The sequence below is a fragment of the Taeniopygia guttata genome, chromosome 2 (genome assembly GCF_048771995.1).
Source record: "Taeniopygia guttata chromosome 2, bTaeGut7.mat, whole genome shotgun sequence".
In the NCBI taxonomy this organism is placed as follows: domain Eukaryota; kingdom Metazoa; phylum Chordata; class Aves; order Passeriformes; family Estrildidae; genus Taeniopygia; species Taeniopygia guttata.
In genome coordinates this window covers 95576193-95601543 of record NC_133026.1, presented here as the reverse complement: position 1 = coordinate 95601543, position 25351 = coordinate 95576193, and the positions used below count along the sequence as shown (strand labels likewise).

Below are 25351 nucleotides of genomic sequence, written 5' to 3'. Positions count from 1 at the left end.
CATCCTATCTTCTTTAGAAATATTATAAACATGCAGTTTATCATTGGTCTCTCTGTGGGTGGAAGTTTGTTCTTCTTAGCACTGTTTAAAAGCAAATGCTGCAGCATATGCTGTAAATTTACCAAATTATGAGAATATGGAACAAATTGAGAAAATGGTATGTAATGGCATATAATGGTATATAATGTTAGCTACTTCCAATGGATTTTAAATTTGTACTAGTTAAGTATCAAAACATATGATCTTCAGGGACCTGTGGGATCCAGACAGTGTTTAATGATCACTTGATATAACAGATATTAAATATTGTTATTTATTTCCAATTATACAAGAAAAAGGATATCGTATGTAAAATATGAAAAAATAAAATGCTCACAGTGTAAAAGAGTATGAAGGTAAAAAATGTCATTTTTTTTTCTTTTTTAAAATAATCTCTTTCAAAAAGCTATGGGTTTGTTTGTTTTTTTCAGAAAATATATTTATTTTCTCATGGTAGATATTTACTTTCAATGTATCTCAGTATTTCAATGTATTTTTCAGATAGCTGGAAAGCTGAGTTCCTAAATCTTTGGGCAAATGAATAGCTTTCTTAGTGTGAGGGGTTTCATCAAAATTGCCATCTATTATTTTTAGTCAACAAGTTTATTAATGCAGACAAAAACTAATCTAATACATAAATCAACACTTACAGGCTTGAACACCACATTTTAAAAATTATTAATAGCAAAGAGTACAAATTAAATACATCTTTATAAAATAATAACCTCTGAAATCTAAATGGGTATTACCATAAATTTGAAATTAAATTAAAACTATTGTTTATTGTTTTAAAATTGGGAAAGAATCAAAATGTATGCCATCTTACTAAATATTTTTTTTTCTTTGTGGGTAGTTTACTTTCTGAATCTGTTGGACTGTATTACAAGAACAATAGATTATAGGTAGAGTGTAAACCTTTTTTACTTTCTACTGCTCTTAGCAATATTTTTTGGACTCCTTATACCTAATTCAGAATAGATTTCTGACTGCTTTTCCAAGGATTTTCTTTCACACTTTTCTTTCACACTCTACCTCAGTAGAAAAGAATGAAAATAAACCAAATCATCCACCATACCATTGTGGTAAGGGAGAATAAATAGACATAAAGTTTTATCCTGCTTCCCCTTTCCATCCAGATCACCTATACAGTTTTACAATTATGCAGGGGCCATCTTAGCTCCTTCCTTGCATCTCTGTGTACTCTTTGAGCGTTCCTTTATAGCTGCTATATCAAAGATGTGGAAAATTGTTCTATAACTCAGTTTACATTTTCTGCAAAGCCTGCACAAAAAATGGCTTAATGTCTAGAAGAAGGCAAGCATTTATCATGTAAAGTTATTAACATCTTTCTTTGCAAAGGAAGACTTGTTTTTTATCCTTTATGAAACAAAGTTTTTGCTGAGGCTGATAAAAATATTTAGAGTAAATTGTGCTCCCTCTGTGCTCAACACCTGATTTCATCTGCTGCCCTGTGAGAGATGGAATCTTTTAGGTTGGCTTACAAGAACTGCAAAGCTCAGCCAAAACAGAGCTCGATTGCTTTGACAATGTACATCTGGCAAGGTGCTTATTGGTTCTAGTGCTCTTTTAAATAAAATTAAGATATCACAAACCACAGTAAAATTTATTTTCGAGTTTTCAATGACAGGACCATCTTTAATATTATACTCCCTGTGTCATGCCATAGTGTTATAAGTTGTTAGACATTTCCTGGATAATTTAAAATATAATCTAGTATAACTGTCCATAACATTGTCAGGACACCTCAGTGCTAATAGGGAATATAGTTCTGCCATAAGGATCAAAATACATGCTCCTTCTAACTGACTGGGTTTGCATAAACAAAATTTTTCTTTTTTTTTTTTTTTCTTTTCTCTGAGAACAGCCATGTTAGAGATTAATTCCTGACACTCTCATTTTCATTTAATCTTCTAGTGTTTTTTTATAAATTTCACCTATCTTTCTCCTGCTATAAAAACTGTTTTTGAGCTACTAAACACCATGCCAAAGTCTCAAGAGGAAATGAAAGTTTAACAGAGGCTTATAGTGCTCAGAACCAGAGATTTGGTTCTGCTTCAACATTAATTCAGTCAGGAATGATGCATAGTTAAATCAGGGAAAGACTCCACATATCTCAGTGTCTCATGCATTATGGCTCCACATACATTGTGCTCCTGTTGAATGTGTGTGTACTTCCTAAACAATGTGGAAATAATTTCAATTAATTTCAGTTAATTCAACAGGAATTTAAATTAATTAAACAGGAACTTAGACTTTCCTGAAAGGAGTGAAAGTGTGATACAGTGCATAGAAGTTGAACTGTTAAACATTATTTGAAAAAACAATAATTTTTTTCATTGCATGAAAAAATTACTAGAGGAATATTTGTACTTTTTTTGATGACAGGTCTAAATTGATTTTAGGTTTTGGATCTTGTCAAAAACTGCTCCTGAATTTGTTTTTCTTCAGGGAAAAATAACTAAACATATTAGAAAAACAGTCCCTTATGTTTCAGGAAGCTCATTTAATAAAGCTTTCAGTGAGATAAGAGGAAGGCAAATAGGAAAATTACTTTTCTTTGGATGTGGGTTAATCCTGAGAAATTGAGTTAGAGGACGAGAATGTAAACTATGATGGAATTAGTGTGAGACTAATGTGGTTCATGTCAAGTACCATGTAGAAAATTAGAGGTGTTATGCAAAAGCAACAAATACTGCCTTCTCTAATGATCAAGGATAATAATGATATGAAACTATGACTTGATCTTGTTGCATTATGGGCTTGTCCTTTTGCGGATGTTGAAATCTTGTTACAGTTATTTTACCATCACAGTGGTATTTGCCCTAAGAGATGCACTTGTCTTGTGCTGGAATATCAGTTTTTAAGATCAGCTCTCAGCTCTATTAATGTAATTTACATCAACCATAAAACCCTGAATTTCATGACAAGTTTTATGCTTCAGAGGAGACATTGCTCCCCTTTTCTGTAGGGGCTACTTCTATTTTTCTAGCTCCAACTATCCTCAACTGAAATCCTATTGTCTTGGCAGAATGATTAGGTATGCTAAAAAACAAAACAGAATTTTAGTTTTTATGAGAAATGTATTTTTAACAAAGCATTCAAAGCCGTGGGATATTGTTGTTGCTATGGCATTTACACAGGTGTTGAATATATCCTTATGTCTATATTGTGGGACTGTTTTTTCCTGTTAGATGCAGTTTCTTATTTTTGCAAAAATGATGTGAAAGAACATTGTCTCAATGTTCCTATACTTGTCTAAAATCTATGCATCTTCTAGAAAGAGAGACAGACAATGCTATGTGTCAGCCACAGTCATTCTGTTGGTTTAGCTGAAGCATTGAAATATCATTTTGACCATCGTGGAAGGTATTTAATAATAATTAAGATGACTTTTGATTTTTTCCTTTTTTCTTTATTTTTTTTTGTTCCCTTGGGACTAAAGTCACATAAAGTTCAGATAGGTATGATTAGAAAAAAGTTTTGTTACTTTGGTTTTTCACTGTGAGTGATATGAAGTTTCTTTCCTGGTGTTTTCACAAAGGCATCATGTGAGAACAAAGCTGTACCATTGCAAAGGATGCTGTGGTAAAAACCAGTTATTAGCTGGCATTTTACTTATATGCATCAAAGGTTTTCTATGGTTTACTGGAGCTTGATTAATCTCAGTTTTCTGGCTTATATATCTCTTTTGAGGGATATTTTTTTACGTTTTATATGTTTCAACCAAGAAAATTCAAGGGACTTTTTTTTTCTTTTTATCTTCTTTATGTTGAGTTAAAAATTCTGTTTTAAATTCTATTTACGAGTCATGACCACGTAACTAGTGCCCCTATAGTAGAGGACCCATGACACAGAGAGCAAAAATGGAAAATCAGACCAGAGTATTTAGGAGAAACCAGTGCATATTTTAGACCAGCTCAGTAACAGTGAAGGAATAAAATGCATGGGTCCTGCCTATATATTTCACTATGTGGATATACAATACTAATTTCTTATTATCATGTTTTCTGAAATTTTCTTCCAAGAAGAAAATAGACAGTACAAATTTATTCTTGATAATCATATCAAGGGTAGAATTTCTACCTGTAGCTCATTTTAGGGTTATATTTCTTATCAAAGTATATATCAGAAATCTTCCTATTTATAGAAAAGTTCCCCCAGTTCACTCCAAAAATGATTTGCAATTTATTACAGGTTAAATGAGCAGATTTATATAAATCAAGATACTCAGAGGAAAAAGATTGTTGCTTTCCTAATTTACTCCCCCTCCTCAATCACACTTTTTCAGGAAATAGTCTCTATTAAGCACAATTGCTCTAGAAAATATCTTCCAGCCTGTCAGTCTCCCAGGCAGATGGCTATGGTTTGGTTTATTGTGCAAGAATATCTTATAAATCACTTGTGTACATGGTGACAACAAAGGATTTTGAAGGCTTCAGTTGGCAAACACAATGTCATCATTACTACATGTTTGCTAATGTTGTCAGGAATAAGTGTCATGGATGTATTAAGGAACCTCAACAAAATTAGTGGGAAGTTTTTCTTAAACTTCAGTGGTGTAATTTTTAAATTCTGTTTTAAATGACAGAAAATTTATTTCTGCCTGCAATTAAAAATTTTAAAAATAGTGTTTATATTATACATCAAATTGAATTTCTCAGCACTTAGTAAAAAATAACATCTGGGCGATAGTAATTAGGTTGTTTTGTGAAATTTAAAGAAATTTCTCAAATAATAAGTAGAAAAGAAAATTTTCTGAAGAAGACAGAGCAGGAAAATATAAAAAACACTTAACTACAGATTTGATTACCCTCCTTTCTTCCTTCATAATGATAAAACCATTATACACAGGGCTTAGATACTCTATATAAGGAAACCAAGGCATAGGTTGCTGAAGTAATTAACTTTGCAGCTGTCATGCCAAAGGCTATTAACAGCCACCCAAGCAGAACTTCTACTTCTCAGCTTCAGTGTCTATTTCAATAAGCCTCTTTGCCTTTTTAGCTGTGTTTTATCAAGAAAAATGGAACAGTAAGCAGATAGTGTACTGGGAAAGAAATTATTTTTTTTTAACTGGTTATTCAGAATAAAGATTATAGTCATTAAAAAGCTTGGCATATGTCCAGGTATACAGCAAAGACATGTCTGAGTGCTCTCCAAAGGATTCATCATTGAGTCCTTTTGTAGAATCAGAGCCAAAGAACAGTTTGGGTTGCAAGGGATATTAATGATCATCTAATTCCAATCCCTCTGCTGTGGACAGGGATACCTTCCACTAGACCACATCACTCAAATCCCCATCCAATCTGTCCTTGAACTCTTCCAGGGATGGGACATCTACAGTTTCTGTAGGCAACTTGTTCCAGTGCCTCACCATCCTCACAGTAAAAAAAATTCTTATATTTAGTCTGATCTTACCCTCTTTCACCTGAAAGCCATTCTTCCTTGTCCTGTCATTACATTCCCCCACAAAAGATCCCTCTTTAGCTCTCTTGTAGCCTCCTTTAGTTGCAGGAAGGCTTCTATAAGGTCTCTCTGGAGCCTTCTATTTGAAAAATCCAAGCTCTTTCTGCCTGTATTTTAGGAGATGTGCTCCAGTCCTCTGATCATCTCTTTGGCCATCCTCTGGATTTGCTCCAACAGGTCCGTGTCATTCTTGTGCTGAGATCCCGGAGCTGGATGTAGCACTGCATCTAGAGTCTACCAGAGTGGAGGAGAGAGGCAAAATTTCCTCCCTTGCCGTGCTGGCCACACTGCTTTGGATGTGGCCCAGGATGTGTTTGGCTTTCTGGCCTGCAAGTGTGCGTTACTGGGTCGTGTCCAGTCTCTCATCCATGAACACCACTGAGTACTTCTTGGCAGGGCTGCTCTTGATTCATTCTCCATCCAGCCTCTTTTTTTTGCCTGGGATTGCCCTGACCCTGGTGCAGGACGTTGAGCTTGGCCTTGTGAACTTCATGAGGTTCACCCCGACCCTCATCTCAAGCCTGGCTTGGTCCCTTTGGATGACCTCCCTTTCCTCCAGCGTGCACCATGCGGTGTGGTGTCATCGGCCAACTCACTGAGAGCTCACTCAAACCCAGTGTCCATGTCACTGACAAAGATGTTAAACAACACAGGTCTCAACACCGACCCCTGAGGCACGACTTGTCACTGGTCTCAACAAGAATTTTGTTTCAGTGGTCCAATACACACTAGACAGAAGTAAGTTGTTAAAAAAAATTAAAAATCACAGTTTAGATGGCCTGAAGATGATTTTAAAGGGTATCAGAAATAATTCAACAGACTGGGATTAACTTTATTGAAAAAAATGAAATTGTCAAGAAGGATGAAAATGTGGAAAAGCACAGGACCATTTAATTCCTAGAGATGAAACTTTTCTTAACGTAAGAAGCTTTGTAATAGGTGAGATTTTGGACTAGGTCACCATAATCCACAGCCTCATAAAAACTGGAGATGTCTGATAAGTATGCAGCTCTTGCTCACATAGATGATATGTTCTGAGCTCACATTACCTTGATCAAAATTATTATTACAGCAGTCTCTCAAATACTTTGTTCATTGCACAAATTTCAGAAAGTATGTCACTTATTGATTCTGGACTCTTAGCTGTTTTTCAGAGTTTGGTATTGTTGCTCCTAAGTATAGGCAGATAAGCTAAACCAACCTTCTTTGTGTGGAATCTTATCAGAACAGAAAAATACTGTACTTAACACTCTAACTCAAGGTAAAAGCAAGTACTTTTATCTCTGATAAAGTCATAACTGCAATAATAATAGTGATAATCATACCAAAGCTTAAAATCTAAACTTTGCTCAGTGGAAAATAGTTGAACAAGTTTTCCTGAGACATAATTCCTACATAATAGAACTAGTTTACAAACAAAAGAGAGACTGAATATCATAATCCACTGGTTGGGGGTGTGATGATAATTTTCTTGTCATGCAGAACAAAGATGGGTCAGAGAACACTTCTGCTTTTATTGCATATTTTCTATAATTTTGGCAACCAGCCCACTCTTTTGACTCAAAAGGTATAGGATAACATGCCCTTCTTACAATACATTTCCACAAAAAGTGTTGGCTATAAGCCCTTAATTTTGTACAGTACACTTCTCACCTCCCACAACACACTCCCCAAAGGTGTTGGCTCATGAGCCACCACACGCAACCAAAAGTTCTGGCACACAGGACACCATTACAGAAGCTTCCCAGTCCCACAGCCAAGTTTAATATGGAGTACAGGGTAGATTTTGGTCACTGTGCTTAGCCTAGAAAAAGCAAGGGAAGTAAACACCGAGTATCACCAGTCCTCAGGTCCTGCATTGGTCCTGTCGCATGGATAGTTCAGAGCTGGGGCAAACTAGATTTTTCACAATGTTTTGTCAGAAGACTCAATAATGTCCCTCAATTATTTCTTGTATCACTGGACAGATTACATTTTTTAAAATTTTGTGCACGGCCTTGTATCCTTGAGGCAAAAGAGAAGGAACAACTGGCCCCTTTATAAATAAGAAACAAGAGAACCTATTGGTCTAGGTCCCAAACCATTTGACTGAAACTATTGAAGAAAAAACTAGATTGGGAACATCTCAATTTTATTTAATGAGTTTTCTGGACACTGGCTACTAGTGTGCTCATTTTCCTGCAGAAGTTCAGTTTTATTGCTACCAACAAAGCATTACCATTTTACCTGCTGATACTCTGACTCATTGTTAAAAAGGAACTGATACAGAAAAAATCAAGAATTTCTGAAAAAATAAACAAAAATTGTGATGACCAAGAATTTCTTGTCTCAAAAACTGTCTGTAAATTTCATGAACAACTACAAAAATAGTTATAGCAGTTCTTTAAGTTTTACTGTGTGATTTTTGTCAATGGCTTATTTTCAGATTGTACTGCTAATGCCTTTGTTGAAGTATGGTACAAGGTAAAAATGAACTGCAATTGATTTTGAATAATATACACATATAACAGAAAGAAAAACTGAAATACTGAACTCCTGAGGACTAATGATTGTTCTGCCACTGACTTCAAGTGAATTCATATTGCACTTGAACATTTTTTGCACCATTTAGGGACCATTTTAGACAAAACTAGCCTGCACCCACAGTTCTTGACAAGTGCATTTAAGTGAAAATTAATCAATTAATTAAGTCAGAGTTTAAAATGCTGCTACAAATGTATTTGATGCTAGTAAGTGAATATGCACATACTCAAATAAGGACTTTCCTTCAAAATTATAGAATTTGCTATAGATATTTAAAATAAACCTATTATCATACACATAAGGTTATCTTAAAAGATATATACATCTCTTTGCTTGAAGAACTAAATAATGTTTTTTCCATTTTAAAATGCCAGAGGTGAAGAATCAGTGAGGAATCTAGTAGAGCAAGATCTTTCTCAGTAATTCTGGAGGAAAATATGTGAAACACAACAAATCACATTCTGAAATGGAAAACAAGGATGACCTTAGTTTAATGATTTGCCCAGAAAACAACAACAACAAAAAGTATTCAAACTTAGCTACATTTTGAAAGTAAGGAGGAAAAAATACTCTCTGTGCACAGTAGGAAGTTCCTCTGCCTTTCATATTTCTAATTCCAGGCAGCATGCTATCTGCTCCAAGGAGCAAGAAAACAAATGCCAAGCTTTAATCAGAATGATATTGGCTGTGTAGGGACTTTCAGATCATTTGCCCACTCCTAACAATGTCATGCAGATTTCCTTCAGAATATCAATGCAGAGGCCTTTGCCCTTGCTGTGAAGAAAAGGTTGCAAAATACTGAAGATGAGCAGCAGGTCTGTTTGAGGTTAACATTTCTTTTTGTGATGGGGAGAGGAGAAAAGGGTAAAAGTTCTGCTCTAATTTAATTCCTTAATGAAACTAAGAATTAGAATCCCTGCAGTGTAGCGCTAACCTTTTCTCTAGTGTCAAGCATTTTTTTTTTTTTAAATACATCTTGGATAATGCTGTTGACTTATGGCTGGCTTAGAGGCCATTAATAAGGCATGCTGTACTGAATTTGATAGACCTTACACATCTACCTTAATCAAAAATCTTTTTTCCAGAAAGTAGAGCCCTGTCTTTCAATAAGAAATATTAGCTAATTCCAAAATTTGTTTATTTCTTTACAGAAAATGATAGCTTTTATCTACTTAACTGTTAAAAATTTAAAGAGATGTTATTTTCTGCTTCCTTTTTGCCAGTGTCCTTAAAATCCTTGGTCTTCCATCTTTTATTCTGTGAAGGAATAATAAAACATGCCCAGGAACAGGTAGTCTTCAATGGGGGTAAAATACACTTTGACCATCATATTATTTGGACAGTAAGGAAGATGGAGAAAACATGCCAATAAAAATAACTCCGCTTTTATAACTTCTGATTGTGAAGAAAAAGGCAAATGTTTTGGATGCAGTTGAAAGCTGGTGCTGTGTCTCCCCTTACCTTCCCTTATTTTTCTGGCCAAAACTTGTTCTAAAGAATTTATTTTTTAAATGTCTATTATATAACTATTTAATTTCTATCACTATAACTATGGTTTTAATAAATTATTATCACTGACAGGTGTTAGTGAACATGATGTAATAATAGGAAATAATTGTATCTTTCATCCATGTTAATTTTACAAGGTTTTCTTGAAAGAGATATGCTCTACTTGGTAGTTGAGCTTGCATGTTCTTATCAGAACCTCTTCCATTCTGAACTCATCTTTCCTGGACCATGACTAAACAGGTCTGGAAATTCTGGAAGAGATTTCATCTTTCCTTTTACTGCAAATTCTACAACAGAAACATATATCAGGAAGCACATGATACAATGAAATATTTATAATTGCTTTATGATCAAATACTTTCATTTTTAAAAATTGTTAAAATTTCTAATTTGCACTTTATGTTCTGGTTTAACACTGCATTTGTCCCTCTTACTCATCCCTTCTTTTCTACTGCCTTCCTGATTGTCCCGTCCTGGTTCTTCTAAATCCTCAGTTCTCCCTGTAATAAGACTTCATGATATATTCAGTACAGATGTCTTCATGCGTTAGATTTGTACTTTTGTTTACATTTCTGTTTAGTTTTCTCTTACAAACCCTTTCATAATGTCCTAATGTGTGTATTCATCCTACAATCTCTTCCTCTTTTAGATTTTTTTTCAAAGAACTATACTATTCTTATGAAAGAATGACAATCTTTTTAATGATTATTTTTAATTTATGTTTTTGAAAATTTATGTCTTCTCAAGTGAAAAAATACCTACTGTTTAAAGTACCATAGAACGGCTTTATGCATAATGACATAGGGTCCCATCTTGTAGCTGGACAATTTACATGGGTAGTATAATTTTATCCTTGCATTTTGAATATATATTATTGCACATTAGAAGGATGATTCAAATACTTGCAGATAAATATTGACTAAAAGAAAGCAATGAATGAAAACTTAAACTTAACTCTGCTTCCTATGGGAAATGTTACTGTTGTATTTCATTATTCTGAATTAACAGGATAACTCTCTATTGCAAGCTTGTAAGAGGTTGACAACTTGCTGTTGCACAGGATGTTTCACTAGAGATGATAATAACTGGGATTAAATGTTATCCATCCTTTCCAACATCTAAATATTTGAGTGCGTGATCCCAGAATCACAGAATCAACTAGGTTGGAAAAAAATTTGAGATCACTAAGTCGAACTTCTGACTTAACACCACCTTGTCAACTAGACATATGATGTGTTAGGATTGCATATTATGAGCTAGGAATGTTAGAAAATAATTTCAGATCAAGTTTTTCACCTCTTCCTCTTTCTTTCTGGTGCATGCTAATAGCCGATTTCTCTAGATCCTTCCAATGTGAAGTCTGCCTATGCATCTAATTTAACAATTTAACTATGCCTTTAGAGGGCAATAGTCAGTTTCTTCATTACGTGATGCATGTATGCATACATTCAAGATTCCATTGGCTTTCTTTCCCCCGTTGTATAAGGGATATTAGACACCACATACCCATATTCCTTTCCAGAACCCGGTCTACACTGCTTAAACAAGGATGAGGAACTAATATGCCACAGGACAAAAAAAACCATACAGTCAAGGAACCAACAAAGCTAGAAGCGATGCATGCCAGCTCAGTCTATCGTCCTTCACCACTTGCAAGGAAGTAAATTCACAAGAGAGAGAAAACTGTATCCTTGTGAAAGACAGTGAGATCATTCTTCTGAAATTGCCTAGAAACCCCGTGTTGGAGACTCTTTATCTCTTCCCAGGTTAGTGTAACTTAAGTTTGGGGCCAAAAAGCAAGGCTGTATTATGGATGTCTCCTTTCTGCTGAATGGATGTTTTACAGAAGACTTTTTAGCAGTTGTGCTATCTTCTTTATTTCTTTTATTTCTGCTTTTATTTATTTGCTGAGTTATTCTGCATTTAAATGTTCCTGCTAGGATCCTGAACATCCCCTAAATAGAAAACTAATATGACTAGTTTGTGTTAACTTAATCAAGTTCGAAGTACCATTTTATCAGTATCTTTGTACTTAGGGCAAGCAGAGAAGAAAATCAGAATAAATCCATCTAGGCATAAATAAAAAAAATCCAAAAATCCATTTTTATAAACAGCTCTACAAAGTAATTTGAATAGGAAACTAATGTAGTCAGATATGCACAATAAATGGTTCAAGCACAGGAAAGTCATAAAAGTTTAAAAGACTGGGCAGAAAACTAGCCTTCAAATTTAAGTTTTCAGACAACTGTGAAATTTTCATGTTTGGCAGAATTGTATTACAGAAGTATTATAGATACTGCTCTTAATTTTCAGGAAAAAAAAAGCCTTAGAAACAAAGTAAAATCCCTTTTCAATGCTTAAAAAATTAGGAACACGGGTATAATACAGTCTCTATTTGTGAAAATATGTATGTATGTATACTTTGTGCAACAATTAGGGGCATGAAACATTAGCAAAAAAAAAAAAAAGGTAGTGGTACACTTTTTGGAAGGGAAACCAGTTCCTTCATTCATACAACATCTAGTCTTTCACTATTCCTCTAAATCACAACTTTTACACAGCTGTGTTTCTCAAATAAATATTTCTGGGTTTGGAATTAATAAAAAGGAATGAAAAAAGGTAGCCTTTCAAAATGCAGCAGTATTTTATTTCTATTGAACAACACATAATAAGTTTCATTGAGCTATTCAGAATATTTGAAAAATGCAATTTATACATTTTATGGTTTTTTAATTTTCTTAGCTTGTGCTATCACAATTCTCTAATAAATGGTGTTTGGCATAGAACTATCTTACCTAGAAGACATCGAGCTATCTTGGAAAATGCAATGCCATGTTGGAGAAAAGGTTTTGTGTGAACTAATTTGCTTTAGCCATGCTGCACTGAAATGGCTAGACTTTTCCTAGAAGTATTTATATCAAATGTCATTGCACTACAGAGAACTTATATCAATTGAAAATAAAAGAGATAATTCTCATTGTCATAGCAATCATGTCTGAGTATTTCTCAAGAGGAATTAGACATTTAAATAAGATCTTATGTGTCATCTTTGTGGACCTGGACCTTGGCCTCCTTAATTTGTTTTCTAATTACAATTTCGTGAGACATAAACACATGAAGTATTAAACTTTTCAGTGGCCTGCCAAACATATCTCTGATCAGGTTAAAAGAATTGTAAAAAAATGGAAAAATATTTCATACTAAAATACATGTTGTTCTCCATAATACATTTATAAAGATCATCAGTCTGAGTATCCATCAAGCACATTTTCCTTTCCTCTTCACCCTTGTTTTTTTTTTTTTATATGTTGCATTTTATTGTAAAAAAAAAATAATTTCTTACAATTAGTTATATTTTTTTTTGTTTCAAAACAGAGAACAGTTTTCCTGTGTTTTAAATCACAAAAAGCTCAAACCTGAAAATATTTCCATTATTTTTAAAGGCAAATAAAATCATAAATTATTCATGTGTAGTAGAACTTAGATATAAAAATATATATATATTAAATTGTATCAATTTTTTTTCCACTGAAAATGAATATTTTTGCCTTTTCAAATTGGTCTACAATATACACTTTTTTGTTCCCAATCACAACTTTTATGACTCTTTTACCCTTACACATTAGAAATACAGTTCAAGATATCTACAACTATTTTTCATTTTGCTGGAGTAGAAAATAGTGGCTCTCTTATGCTGCATTCTGTATTATGTTTAGCTTGTGTTTTCTGATAGAACCTTTCTAGATGACTAACACCACCGTTTGTCATATTGCTTCCCTGATCTACCCAGACTGGTTTTTTATTCTGTTGCCATCTATCAGGCCAGAGAGCAGAGTTTCTGTCAACGGAACATACTTAATCTGGCACATGCTTCCAAACTGTAGGAACTTCTTTCTCACATCAGTGAGAGACTGAAGTTTCTTTCCTCTCCTTGTCCTTACTAGATCTCTTTGTGTGATTGTTGTACTTTAGGAATTGTTTTATCAGTGGATTGCATGCAGCTGATGTGCTAAGTGTGTTTTAATCCCAGCCAGGAACTAAGCCACTTGCTCACTACTCCCTGGTGAGATGGGGAGAAAAGCAGAAGAAAGAAAGTAAGAAAATTCATGTTTTATAATAAAGACCATTTAATAGGTAAAGCAAAAGCTTTAATACACAAGCAAAGCAAAATGAGGAATTCATTCAGTACTTCCCATGCATAGGCTGGTATTCAGCCATTCCCAGGAAACAAGGACTCCATCACCTGCAATGTTGACTTGGGAAGAAAAACAGCATCCTGAATGTCCTCTCCTTCCTTTTTCTTAATTTTCTTCTTCCAGATCTATATGCTGGACATGATGCTCTATGGTACGGAATGTCCCTTTGATCAGCTGGGGTCAGCTGTCCCAGCTGTGTCTCCTCCCATCTTCCTGTGCACCCCCAGCCCACTCGCTGGTGGGGCAGTAGGAGAGGCATAAAAAGCTTTAACTCTGTGCAAGTGCTGCTCAGCAGTAAGTAATTAAAACCATCACTGTGCTATCAACCCTGTTTGCAGCACAAAACAAAACCACAGCCCCGTACTATCTACTATGAAGAAAATTACCCAAGCACAATGTGTTGATGTAGCCCAAAAGCCCTGCCTTCATTTGTTTTCCAGGCTTTTTATCTGAAATCACAGTAACGTTCTCCCAGAAATCTTCTGCAAATCCATGGATTTTGCATATACAGAGCTTATTAGGGATATCCATCCAGTGTTTCCTTGACTTTAACAAGTCTCTGCTTTCCAAAAAAACTTCCCTGTAATTCAGTGAAAACTTCCTCTAAAACTGAGGCGATTTACTGTGTGAACCCTTGGAGATATGTTTTGGACCTGGAACTACACAGAATTTGTATTGAAGGCTATGGTAATCGGATAAAAAAATTTCATATATAGTAAGGAAGATCCAAGTGCTTGAGAAGGATCAGTTTTGAATTAAAAGAGGATTTTACAAGTGAGGATATGGTCTCAAAGTAACATGATGAAATTCAATAAGAATAAGTATTACATCTTTTAAGTCAACCTGGTCTCCTGTCCCCAGAAAATACTAAATTTAAAACAGGCAGGAAAATCCTGCTAGGAGAGGGGAAATAATTCATCTTGGTGTTTTATCTATTCAAATATGGTATTTGAGCCAAAATTACTCAAGGACATTTTTAAATAAAGAGAATCATAATTATTTTATTAGTTGTCTGCCTTAAAATTACCATGTGAACATTTTTAATAGAGATGTTTACAAGGAATTCTTCCTAGGATGACAGAGCAGAAGAAATAGATGACATTAGAGGAAACACAATATTAATCTTCACATAGTAAGGTGTTACCATGTTTCCAAAATATTTGTAAATACAAAGAATTTTTCTTATCATCAAGACATAATTAACTTGACTTATTGAAGAAATTATTAATTTCAGAAACTGGGGGAGAATACCTGCTTGCAAGGACAGCTCAATAATAGAACAGGCTACTTTGTGAGGTTTCAAAAGGTAGATAAGTTAGAGACATTTTTTTACAGGCTAAAACAGAGGACTGATTGGAATGCTTCATAATGGCATCTCAAACCCCATGAAATACAGTTTCTATGTATATTCCAGTCACTAATGCCAATGGTAGTTTCATCACCAGTTTCAATGATTAAGTAATCTAAATGTGATTCAAAGTCTCCTCTGCATTCCAGCAAGATACACAGCAGCTACCTATCATTATCTTTGTTTTACAGCTGGAGAAATCAAGGTAAAGGTTGAAAGACAATAAATGGCCGCAAGACAGCAATATATGATTTTTCCAGAACTCAGAATTCAGTCACACTGCATTCTTCTATGAGTAAGAGTGAGTCACTCTTACCAATGTGATTTAAGGGACTTGCCATAACCATAAATTTAATCATAAACTCACTTAAGTGTAGAAAGGGTTAAAAGATATGAAGATATAAAGAAAATGTACTGCTTTCTTTAAACCTCTCTGGATCTATTTTTCTAACTTCTCTGGAGACTTTTGAAAGTCCCACTTAATAATAATAATTGAAGAGGGCAGCAATGCGTTTTAAGAAAATGTTTTGAAAAATGTACTCCTACATTTATGGCACTAAAAGTCTATGTTTTTGAAAGCTAAAGTAGGGAAAGAATAGTTGGGATGACATCTCTTGTCCACATTTGGGAATTCAAATGAAAAAGATACTGCTTTGCAAGTGGTAGAGTTTTATAGAAAATGTTTTGTTTACTGCTTGGAAAACTGATGATTTGACTGAATCAGCAAGATGCCCAAATAATACTTCACAGCTTGCACCTGCTTGTCTTGTTTTGATGAATGTGAAAAAATGCAGATTAAACATGGCCAGGTGTAATGCAGGAACACATATGCTCAAGCATTCTGCTTTTCTTATTCTTCATTTTTCCTTCCCTCCTTAAATCAGTTTTCACAAACATTTTTTTTAAGAAGCCTGACAGAAGGGTTCATAGCCCTTTCACTCTAATTGTGCATCACTGTAAGCTCTCCATCCTTATTTTCTTCATTTTACTTACAAATAATCTAAATTATTTGCTCAAAATACTACTTTTTATGTGACTGTGAAGAATATGATACTTTCTTGCCTCTGTATTGAAGAGCTAATAATGAGAAAATATTGTGTGTGTCTTTGGCAACTAGAAGACCCTAGAGACATCTAAAGAGCCATTTCCAGAAGCATCTTGTTACTACTGGGAAACTTTATAATTTTTAACTTACTCTAAGGCTTTTATTTTTCTTCTATATGTTTGTGTGTTTGTGAATGGATTTTCTTTTTTGAACTCCTGATTAATTTTGATGTATTTTTCATTAAGTACAGTGATAAAGAATATACCAAAACCTCCAACAGAAACCAAGTCTTTGTCTTCCCAGTTTTAAATATAATTTTTCCTTCTGGGGTCAACAACCTGTGTCTATAGGAACAGATTTCTCTCCAAGCATTCACTTTTCACTAATGAATTAATTAATAAAAACCAGGCTTCTCCACATTAGGAACATAGATACTATTTCCAGCTCATTGATAAACTACAGTTGTACAGAGAGTTGAGGTGCAAGTTTAATCTCTGGTTAGATGTTTATTACTGTTGAGATATGAGAAATTAGTATTTATCACTGACAATTGAAATCTACACTAAAATTTAGAATTCCTTGGCTCTGTCACATCCCTGGAAAGAAAGGAAAGGGAATATCTCTATCACAAGAATTCCATTTTCATTGATATGGTATGCAGTAAACATTTAGCCTCAGTGGAAAATTTGAGAAAAAAAAATCTTATTAAAAAGTCATTCCTATTTATTAATGAATGTATAAATGAACACATGCTAAATACATTTACAACTGTCTCTATAAAAACAGAGGCCGCTGAAAATAAAAAATGGAGCTACAGTCTTTTTACTACTTATGTAATTCAAGAATAATATGCAAAACATAAACTTCACATCAAAATGAGACAAGAAATTCTGTGCTTTTAATTTGAAAACCCCCGACTGTAACATGAAGGTTATGTGGACTCTAGAAGCTTAATTTGAATCTGTATCTAATTGTAACAACAGGAATCTCTCCCTTTGTGACAAAAGTAATGAAATCACTCATAGAATCATAGAATAGCCTGAACTGGAAAGGACCCTCAAGGATCATCAAAGCCCAGCTCCTGCACAGGATGGCCCCAAAAGTCACACTGTGCCCAAGAAGGATTTGTCAGGCTTGGGGTTGTGACCACTTCCTTGGGGAGCCTGTTCCATTGCTCAAATACCCTCTGAGTGAAGAAACTTGTCCTAATATCCAACTTAAACCTTCTCTGACACAGCTTCATGATTTTTCCTTAGGTTCTGTCCCTGGTCACCACCGATAGATGAGTGCCTGCCCCTCCTCTTCCCCTCACAAGGAAGTTGTGACTTCAGTGAGGTCTCCCTTCAGTCTCCTCTTCTCCCGGCTGAACAGACCAAGTGACCTCAGCTGCTCCTCATACAGCTTCCCCTCCAGATGCTAATCACTTTATATCTTTTTTATATTGTGGCACCCAAAACTGCCCCCAGCACTTGAGGTGAGGCTGCCCCAGTGCAGAGCAGAGCAGGACAATGCCCTCCCTTGCCCAGCTGGTGATGCTGTGCCTGATATTATCAGTGAACAGGAGGAGGCAGTGGAGCGCACACTCATCAAGTGTATAGATAAAACCATACTCAGGGGAGACAAGTTGATGTGCTTGGGGGTAGGGACACATCCAAATAAACCCGGACAAGTTGGAGGAATGGATGTATAGGAATCCTGTGAATTTGAGCAAGGGCAAGCATGAAGTGCAAGTCCTGGGGCAGAAGAGTTCCTGTATTGGCAACAGGTTGCAAAGGGACAGGCTGAGAGCAGAGAAATCTGTGGTGAGCAGCAAGGTGAACCTGAGCCAGCAAAGAATGCCAGCAGCTTCCTGGTCTATATGAACAGCACCATGGCCAGGAGATACAGGCAGCAATTTATCCTCTACTCATTAGGCCAAATCCACAATACTTTGTCCCCTGATAAGAAGAAAGAAATCAACAAATTCGAGTGCATTCAGGAGAGGATCCTCAAGGTGGAGACAGCGGGAGAACTTACCCTGTGTGATCAAGCTGAGAGACAAGACCTGGAGCAAGAATGGCTTTAAGAGCAGCCTGCCAAATTCTTTCAGGGATTTTATCAAGGAGATGGAGCCTGACCTTTCACAATTGTATGGTGGGAGGAAGAAGGACAATGGCCACAAGCTGGGCCAAGACATGTTCATGTTGGATGCAAAGAGAAATTTTTTCACCTTAAGGACAGCTCAGCAGTGGGTTAGGCTGCCCAAAGAGGTTGCAGTTTCGGAGGTTTTCAACATCCACTGGGAAAAAGCCCTGAGCAACCTTGTCTGAACTCAGAGCTGGCCCTGCTGTGAGCAGGAGCTCACAACCTCCCTTCCAGTCTGAATTTTCTGTGGTTCCATGATTCTATGAAAATCTTGTTTCCTGACCAGAACAATGCAGCTGCTATAAATAAATGTGAAAGCCATATTTGTGTGAGATTTTGTCCAAAAATTTGCACAAGGGTTAGGAATTAGACTTTGAAGAACTTCCTGTTTTGGCTTTATAGGAAAAGAGCTATCTTCTATAAAGAATATTGCACATAGACATTTATGAGTAGATTTTTAGTTTGTTTATTTTTCTTCCTGATATATTAACAAGAGGAAATCAGCTTGTGGCTGCTTTTCTGTGAACAAGTTTCTGCTGTTATTTGTGTTAAGAATTAGTAGCAGGAGGTAAAAAAACTAATGATCAAAGGTACAGTCAACTATAACAAGCAAAAATCCGGAGGAAAGAGAGTCAGTATGGCTAAATCTTTAGAGAACTAACTTCAGCTTTAATTATTGCAAAGCATAGCAATAAAGACTTTCTTTCTTTGTACTAAAACCATGTCTTTATTTACACTTGTTTCTGTTTTGTAGTTTCAAATTCCCTTACAATTCATTCCAGAGAGAGACTGATCCTCACTGAGGTCTCATAACATTTGTTTATGGACTTTTTTTTAATGAATTTTTTGCCAGAAGTCTAAGAAGTATACCTAGAGGTGAAAATGCTAACAGTGACCATAAAGACCCTTTGCTGGTCAGACAGACATGGTAGGCTTTTGTTTTGGCAAGTACCTTCCTCTAACCTAATTTATTTTTTTCCCTATTTTTTAACAAACCACAGCAAAATCTCTTAGGAGGTATCATTTAGTCTGATACTGGAGAAGTGTCTGTTTTATTATCTTTTATGCAGGCAGACACTATAGGCAACCTGTGTCTGACAGAACTGAACTTAACACAGTTCTGTTCCTTTCCTGAAAGCAACAAGAGGTGCTGAAGATCCCCTGCCCTAAACTGTCCACTGAACATCATTCATCTGCATTGAAAGAGAAGACAAATAAATACTATAACTCAGAGATTTCATTTAACATTTACTTTAAAATCACTTCACAAAACTGTTGTTACTTTGAGGTTTGTTTATCCAAAGCGAGAGCAGGGTCTGTAAAACCAAGAATTTGAAATTCCCATGTATCACATTTTTTAGTGATTGAAGGAAAACAATTATATACTTCTCGTTCACTCACATTCTAATCAATCCCCAGTACACTTGCTCTTTTCCTCAGTCTTGGTTTGCAGGTTAGCCAAGTTCTGGACCATTTGATATGCAAATCAAGGGCAAACATATCCACAGGTTTTGTGCCAGTTGTAATCTTTGACTTGTGAGTCAGATCTTTTGGCAACACGCTTGGAAAACTGGTAATGAAGCTGGCAGATTTCTGAAAGCAAAAGTTAAAGTAATAATGATTTATTAGTATGATCACTTTCTTCAGGATTTCTGTATCTTGCAGAAGGATTAACCACCAAAAATTTGTCTCAAAACTTTATGTTGACAGGACTGTATTGAATTTCGAGTATAATCATACTTTGAAAAATTCTTTTGCACTTATTCAAAAAGATAAAACAGACGTACCTTTTCATTAGCTTAACTCATATGAATTCCTATCTAGATGTTCTATTGGCATTGTGAGAAGTTAGGTTCCAGTAATAATACAATCATTGGAATCATCTGATGTGTTTTCAGTGAAAATATTGATAAACATCTGGCTAATAGAAAATATAAATGAGATTTTAGTAAAATTTAACCAAAAATATGTCATAAAATCTCTAAGAAATTGGCATGAAGAAATAGGTGCAATAAAACATAAAAGATATGTTTTGATTTGTTCCAGTCAGAGTTGTATCTTCAGTCAGTCATTACCTATCTATGGATCACATTGAATGTAAACATGATAAATAAGGTAAAGGACTACAGTTTTTTGTTTGAAAGCAACTTTTTTTTTACTCTAGAAATATGTATTTTTAATCTTTATTGAGTATATATTTTTATTTCTTATAATAGTTTTACAGTAATATATTGGAGATTAGCAAAAAATTTCTTGTAACTGGAGGCATTAAGTCTCAATATAATCTGATGGTCAATAAAGATTTTTGGATATTATCTTGTCAGTTTAAAGCCAGAGCCTTTATAATTTTTTTTTTTAAATCAGCTTATTGAGTGTGCAGGAAGTCTAAACCTTGATATGCTGGTTTGTCCTATAACCACAGACTAAAGTCTGACATCCTACCAGGAGTCTGCAATCATCCACTGAACCAGGATGAAGAGGTGGACAACTTATTCTACAAGCAACTGAACAATGTTTCAGGATCACCAGTCCTTATTCCTGTAGGTGACTTCAACCTACCAGACATCTGCTGGGAACTTAATACAGCAGAAAAACAGCAGTATAGAAAGTTTTTAGAGTGTGTGGATGATAACTTTTTGTCACAACTGTGGGCAAGCCCACCAGGGGAGGGGCTATGTTGTTCACAATGGAGGGCCTGTTGTTCACAAATGGAGATGTACTGGTGGGTGATGTGGAGGCTGGAGGCTGCTTGGGGCACAGTGATCATGAAATTATAGATTTCTCAATAATTGGTGAAATAAGGAGGAATATCAATAAGATTTCTATGCTGGACTTCTAGAGGGCAGACTTTGGCCTATTTAAGAGACTTATTCAGAGAGTCCCTAGGGAAACAGCCCTTGAAAACAAAGGAGTCCAGGAGAGATGGGTGTGCTTCAAAGCAGAGATCTTGAGGGCACAAGAGCAGATTGTCCCTGTGTGCTGAAAGATGAGTCAACAACGCAAACATCCAGTCTGGATGAGCAACGAGGTTTTAAAGGAACTTAGAAATAAAAAAAGATGTATCATCTTTTTAAGGAGGGACTGATTTCTCAGGAAGTATTTAAAGGAGCTGCTAGGGCATGTAGAAAAAAATTAGGGAGGCCAAAGCTCAGTTTGAACTTAACCTGGCAACGTCTGTTAAAAATAATAAAAAAAGTTTTTACAAATATATTAATGGTAAAAAGAAGGGTATAACTGACCTCTGTTCCTTATTGGATGAGGCAGGCAACCTAGTAACTAAAGATGAGGAAAAGGCAGAAATGCCTAATGCCTTCTTTGCCTCAGTCTTTAGTGGTAGGACATCTTGCCCTCAAGACAGCTGTCCTCAGGTGTTGGTAGGTGGTGGCAGAGAACAGAATAGTCCTCTTGTTATCCAAGAAGAAGCAGTCAGAAAACTCTGGGACACTTGGATATATATAAATCAAAGGGACCAGATGGGATCTACCCTAGGGTGATGAGTGAGCTGGCAGATGTGCTTGTGAAGCCTCTCTCCATCATTTATCAGGAGTCGTGGCTCACTGGTGAGGTCCCAGATGATTGGAAACTGGCCAATGTGACACCCGTTTACAAAAAGGTAGGAAGGAGGATCCTGGTAATTACAGGCCAGTTAGCCTGACCTCAGAACCAGGTAAGACAATGGAACACAGTTCATACTGAGTGCTATCACATAACACTTACAGGATGGCCAGGGTATCTGACCTGGGCATGGGTTTACAAAGGGTAGGTCATGTCTGACCAACCTGGTCTCCTTCTATGACCAGGTGACTCGTCTGGTCGATGCAGGAAAGGCTGTGGATGTTGTCTATTTGGACTTCAGCAAGGCCTTTGCCATTGTCTCCCACAGCACAGTCCTGGAGAAGCAGGCAGCCCACAGCTGGGACAGGAGCACTCTTTGCTGGGTTAGGAACTGGCTGGATGGCCGGGCCCAGAGAGGGGTGATGAATGGTGCTGCATCCAGCTGGGGACAGTCACCAGTGGTGTCCCTCAGGGGTCTGTGCTGGGGTCAGTTCTGTTCAGTATTTTTATTGATGACATGGGTGAGGGTATTGAGTCTTTCATTAGTAAATTTGCAGACGACACTAAGCTGGGAGCTTGTGTTGATCTGTTGGAAGGAAGGAGGGCTCTGCAGAGAGACTTAGATCTGTTGGATGGATGGGCAGAGTCCAACAGCATGAAGTTTAATAAGTCTAAGTGCCAAGTTCTACATTTTGGTCACAAAAATCCCCTACAATGTTACGAGCTGGGGACAGTGTGGCTGGACAGTGTTCAGGTGTAAAGGGACCGGGGGGTGCTGGTTGACAGCCGGTTGAGCACGAGCCAGCAATGTGCTTTGGCATCCTGCCATTGTCAGAAGGTCAATGGCATCCTGGTTTGTATTAGGAACTGTGTGACCAGCAGGTGTAGGGAGGTCATCCTTTCCCCGTACTCAGCACTGGTAAGAACGCATCTCGAGTGCTGTGTCCAGTTCTGGGCCCCTCAGTTTAGGAAGGACATTGAGAAACTTGAGCGTGTCCAGAGGAGGGCAACTAGGCTGGTGAGAGGCTTGGAACAGAAGCCCTGTGAGGAACATTTGAAGGAGCTGGGGTTGTTTAGCCTGGAGAAGAGGAGGCTTAGAGGTGACTTTTTTGCTCTCTACAACTTCTAGAAGAGAGGTTGTAGTCAGGTGGGGTTTGGTCTCTTCCACTGGGCATCAACTGACAGAACAAGAGGACACAGTCTCAAGCTACATCAGGGAAGGTATAGGTTGGATATTAGGAAAACAATTTTCACCAAAAGAATAACAAAGTACTGGAATTATCTTCCCAGAGAGGTGGTAGAATCATCATCTCTGGATGTGTTTAAAGAAAGACTGGACATGGCACTCGGTGCTATAGTTTAGTTGAGGTGTTAGGGCATAGGTTGTACTTGATGATCCTAGAGGTCTCTTCCAACCTCATTATTCTGTGATTCTGTGATTCTGTAATTCTGTGATTCTGTGGTTCTGTAAATACTCTGCCTTTTCCATGATTCATGGATTGACAGTGCCTTCTTCCATGGGAACAAGGATGGGCTGCATCAGAATACAAAGTGCCTTCTTCATTGTTTTTCCATGCATGTCCATGTGGAACATAGTGTTGAAAGATAGCTAATGATGTGAAGTCACCAGATCTGAGGGTTCCTCAGTACTGCCACTGTCAGTACCTTTAGTAGGGGCTCTATCCACCTTGTCACAGCAAAGCTGGGTAAACAATTCTGATTTGTATTAAACCAATTAGGTAAAATCTGAACCTTTACCCGTTTTCTTGGGTAGGCTTAAATAAAGGCTGCTCTGAATCCAAGCAAGTTCCACTTCAGACAGATATGTTCAATCTGCAGAGGAAATGTGTCTACTGCAGATTTTTTCAAACACATTAATGACACATATGGAAGTCCCATCTTGGGAATTTGGGCACTTTGTATCACAATGTATTTACAGGCCCTGACACAGCACAAATACAGTGTACATGTATATCACATTATTTATATATATATAATATATATATAATTATACATATATGTATATATGTATTATATATTATATGTATTATATATATATACATATATATACATATACTTATATACATACATACATACATACATACATATATATATGTATATATGTATATATATGTATATGTATGTACATATAAAGGCATAGATTGAGAGGACTTCCAGGAATAAAGTAGAGTTTTAGATTTGTATTCCAGTTAATTTATTGTCTTAAATACTTTGGGAGAGAAAGTAACAGAAATCACAGCAGTGCAGAGATATTAGTTTATAAATAAAGGTCAGAGTAGAATATCTGATTTTACAAAGCCTTTGGAAATGAACACTTTGATTTGATGAAAGAAGAAAAAAAATTTTTTTTTCCTCAGGACTCACATAATAATACATACTTATTATTAGTGAATCTTCATTAATTCAAAACATATTCTCTGAAGATTCCAGATTGAAATTTATTTCATCGTAAGTACCTATAAATTTTTCATGTCCAGTACACAACATAATACTTATAGAGTAAATAACAAATGCTAATGAGACAGTAGCCATCTATCCACCCCACACACTAATATTATTAAGTTGCAAAATAGGTAATAAAAAGTTATTTTATTTCAAGTACCATTTTTTTTGAGAAAAGCCATGTAAATGTTGATGCATGGTGAATTAAAGTAAATTAATCTGATTATATGAGTGAATTGAACAAGCTGTGCAATATAAATATTTTAATCACTTCTTGATCCAGAAGTACCTTATTTACAAATGAGCAATTACTTTCTACCTCATGGGAGTTGTCTTTAATTATGAGGCAGTCTAGTTGGTGCTATACAAAATGTGCATGTAAATATCAAACATCAGGCCCTTGAACTTGTCATTTATAATATGAACAGCATTTCATATCCCTTTGTGCAACCCTGTTTTTGTTTTACACTAGAGATTTTATTTCTTGTTTTTTTACCTGAGCAGACCAGTCATTATGAAGCTTTCATTTAATCTGTGGACATAGAAACACTTCCCAGTGGAAGTTGTAATGTAGGTCTATTAAATTTTAGTCTAGGCTTATATTTCCTAATTCCTTATAGACCAGCCTGCCAGTGCTTTTTGTCTGAGGACTAGAGGTTAAAAACAAAGTTCCAATATAAAAGTGAAATATTTATTATGTGTTGTTTGTCATATGTGAAATATGTGTGCCACTAGTCTTACTAAAACCTTGATCTGCCTACTGTGTACTTATGTTCCCACAACTATAGCAAAGGATATTGGCATCTGTGGATGGAATGATGCCTGCAAAAGGACACCAAAGAATTTTGTGTAGCCGAATATGGTGCACTGCTCTGGGCATTTTTTATCCGTAGGGTAAGAAGTAGCCTTGCTAGCCCAACAGACAAGGTAGTTTCAGTATGTGTCATTTATGTACAGTATTTGTTGTCTTGTTCAAATTTAAGGACTTGTGCTCACTTGCTGCTGATTGTTTCACTTCTGTTCCAGCCTGCACTGGAAATGAAAAAATAATGGGCTGAGAAC

At 36.0% G+C, this 25351-nt stretch overlaps 1 pseudogene; it reads left to right on the top strand.

Moving 5' to 3' along the window:
- The first annotated feature begins 21764 nt into the window (after nucleotides 1-21764).
- Nucleotides 21765-23189, top strand: LOC140682357 (uncharacterized; annotated as a pseudogene).
- The last annotated feature ends 2162 nt before the right edge of the window (nucleotides 23190-25351 follow it).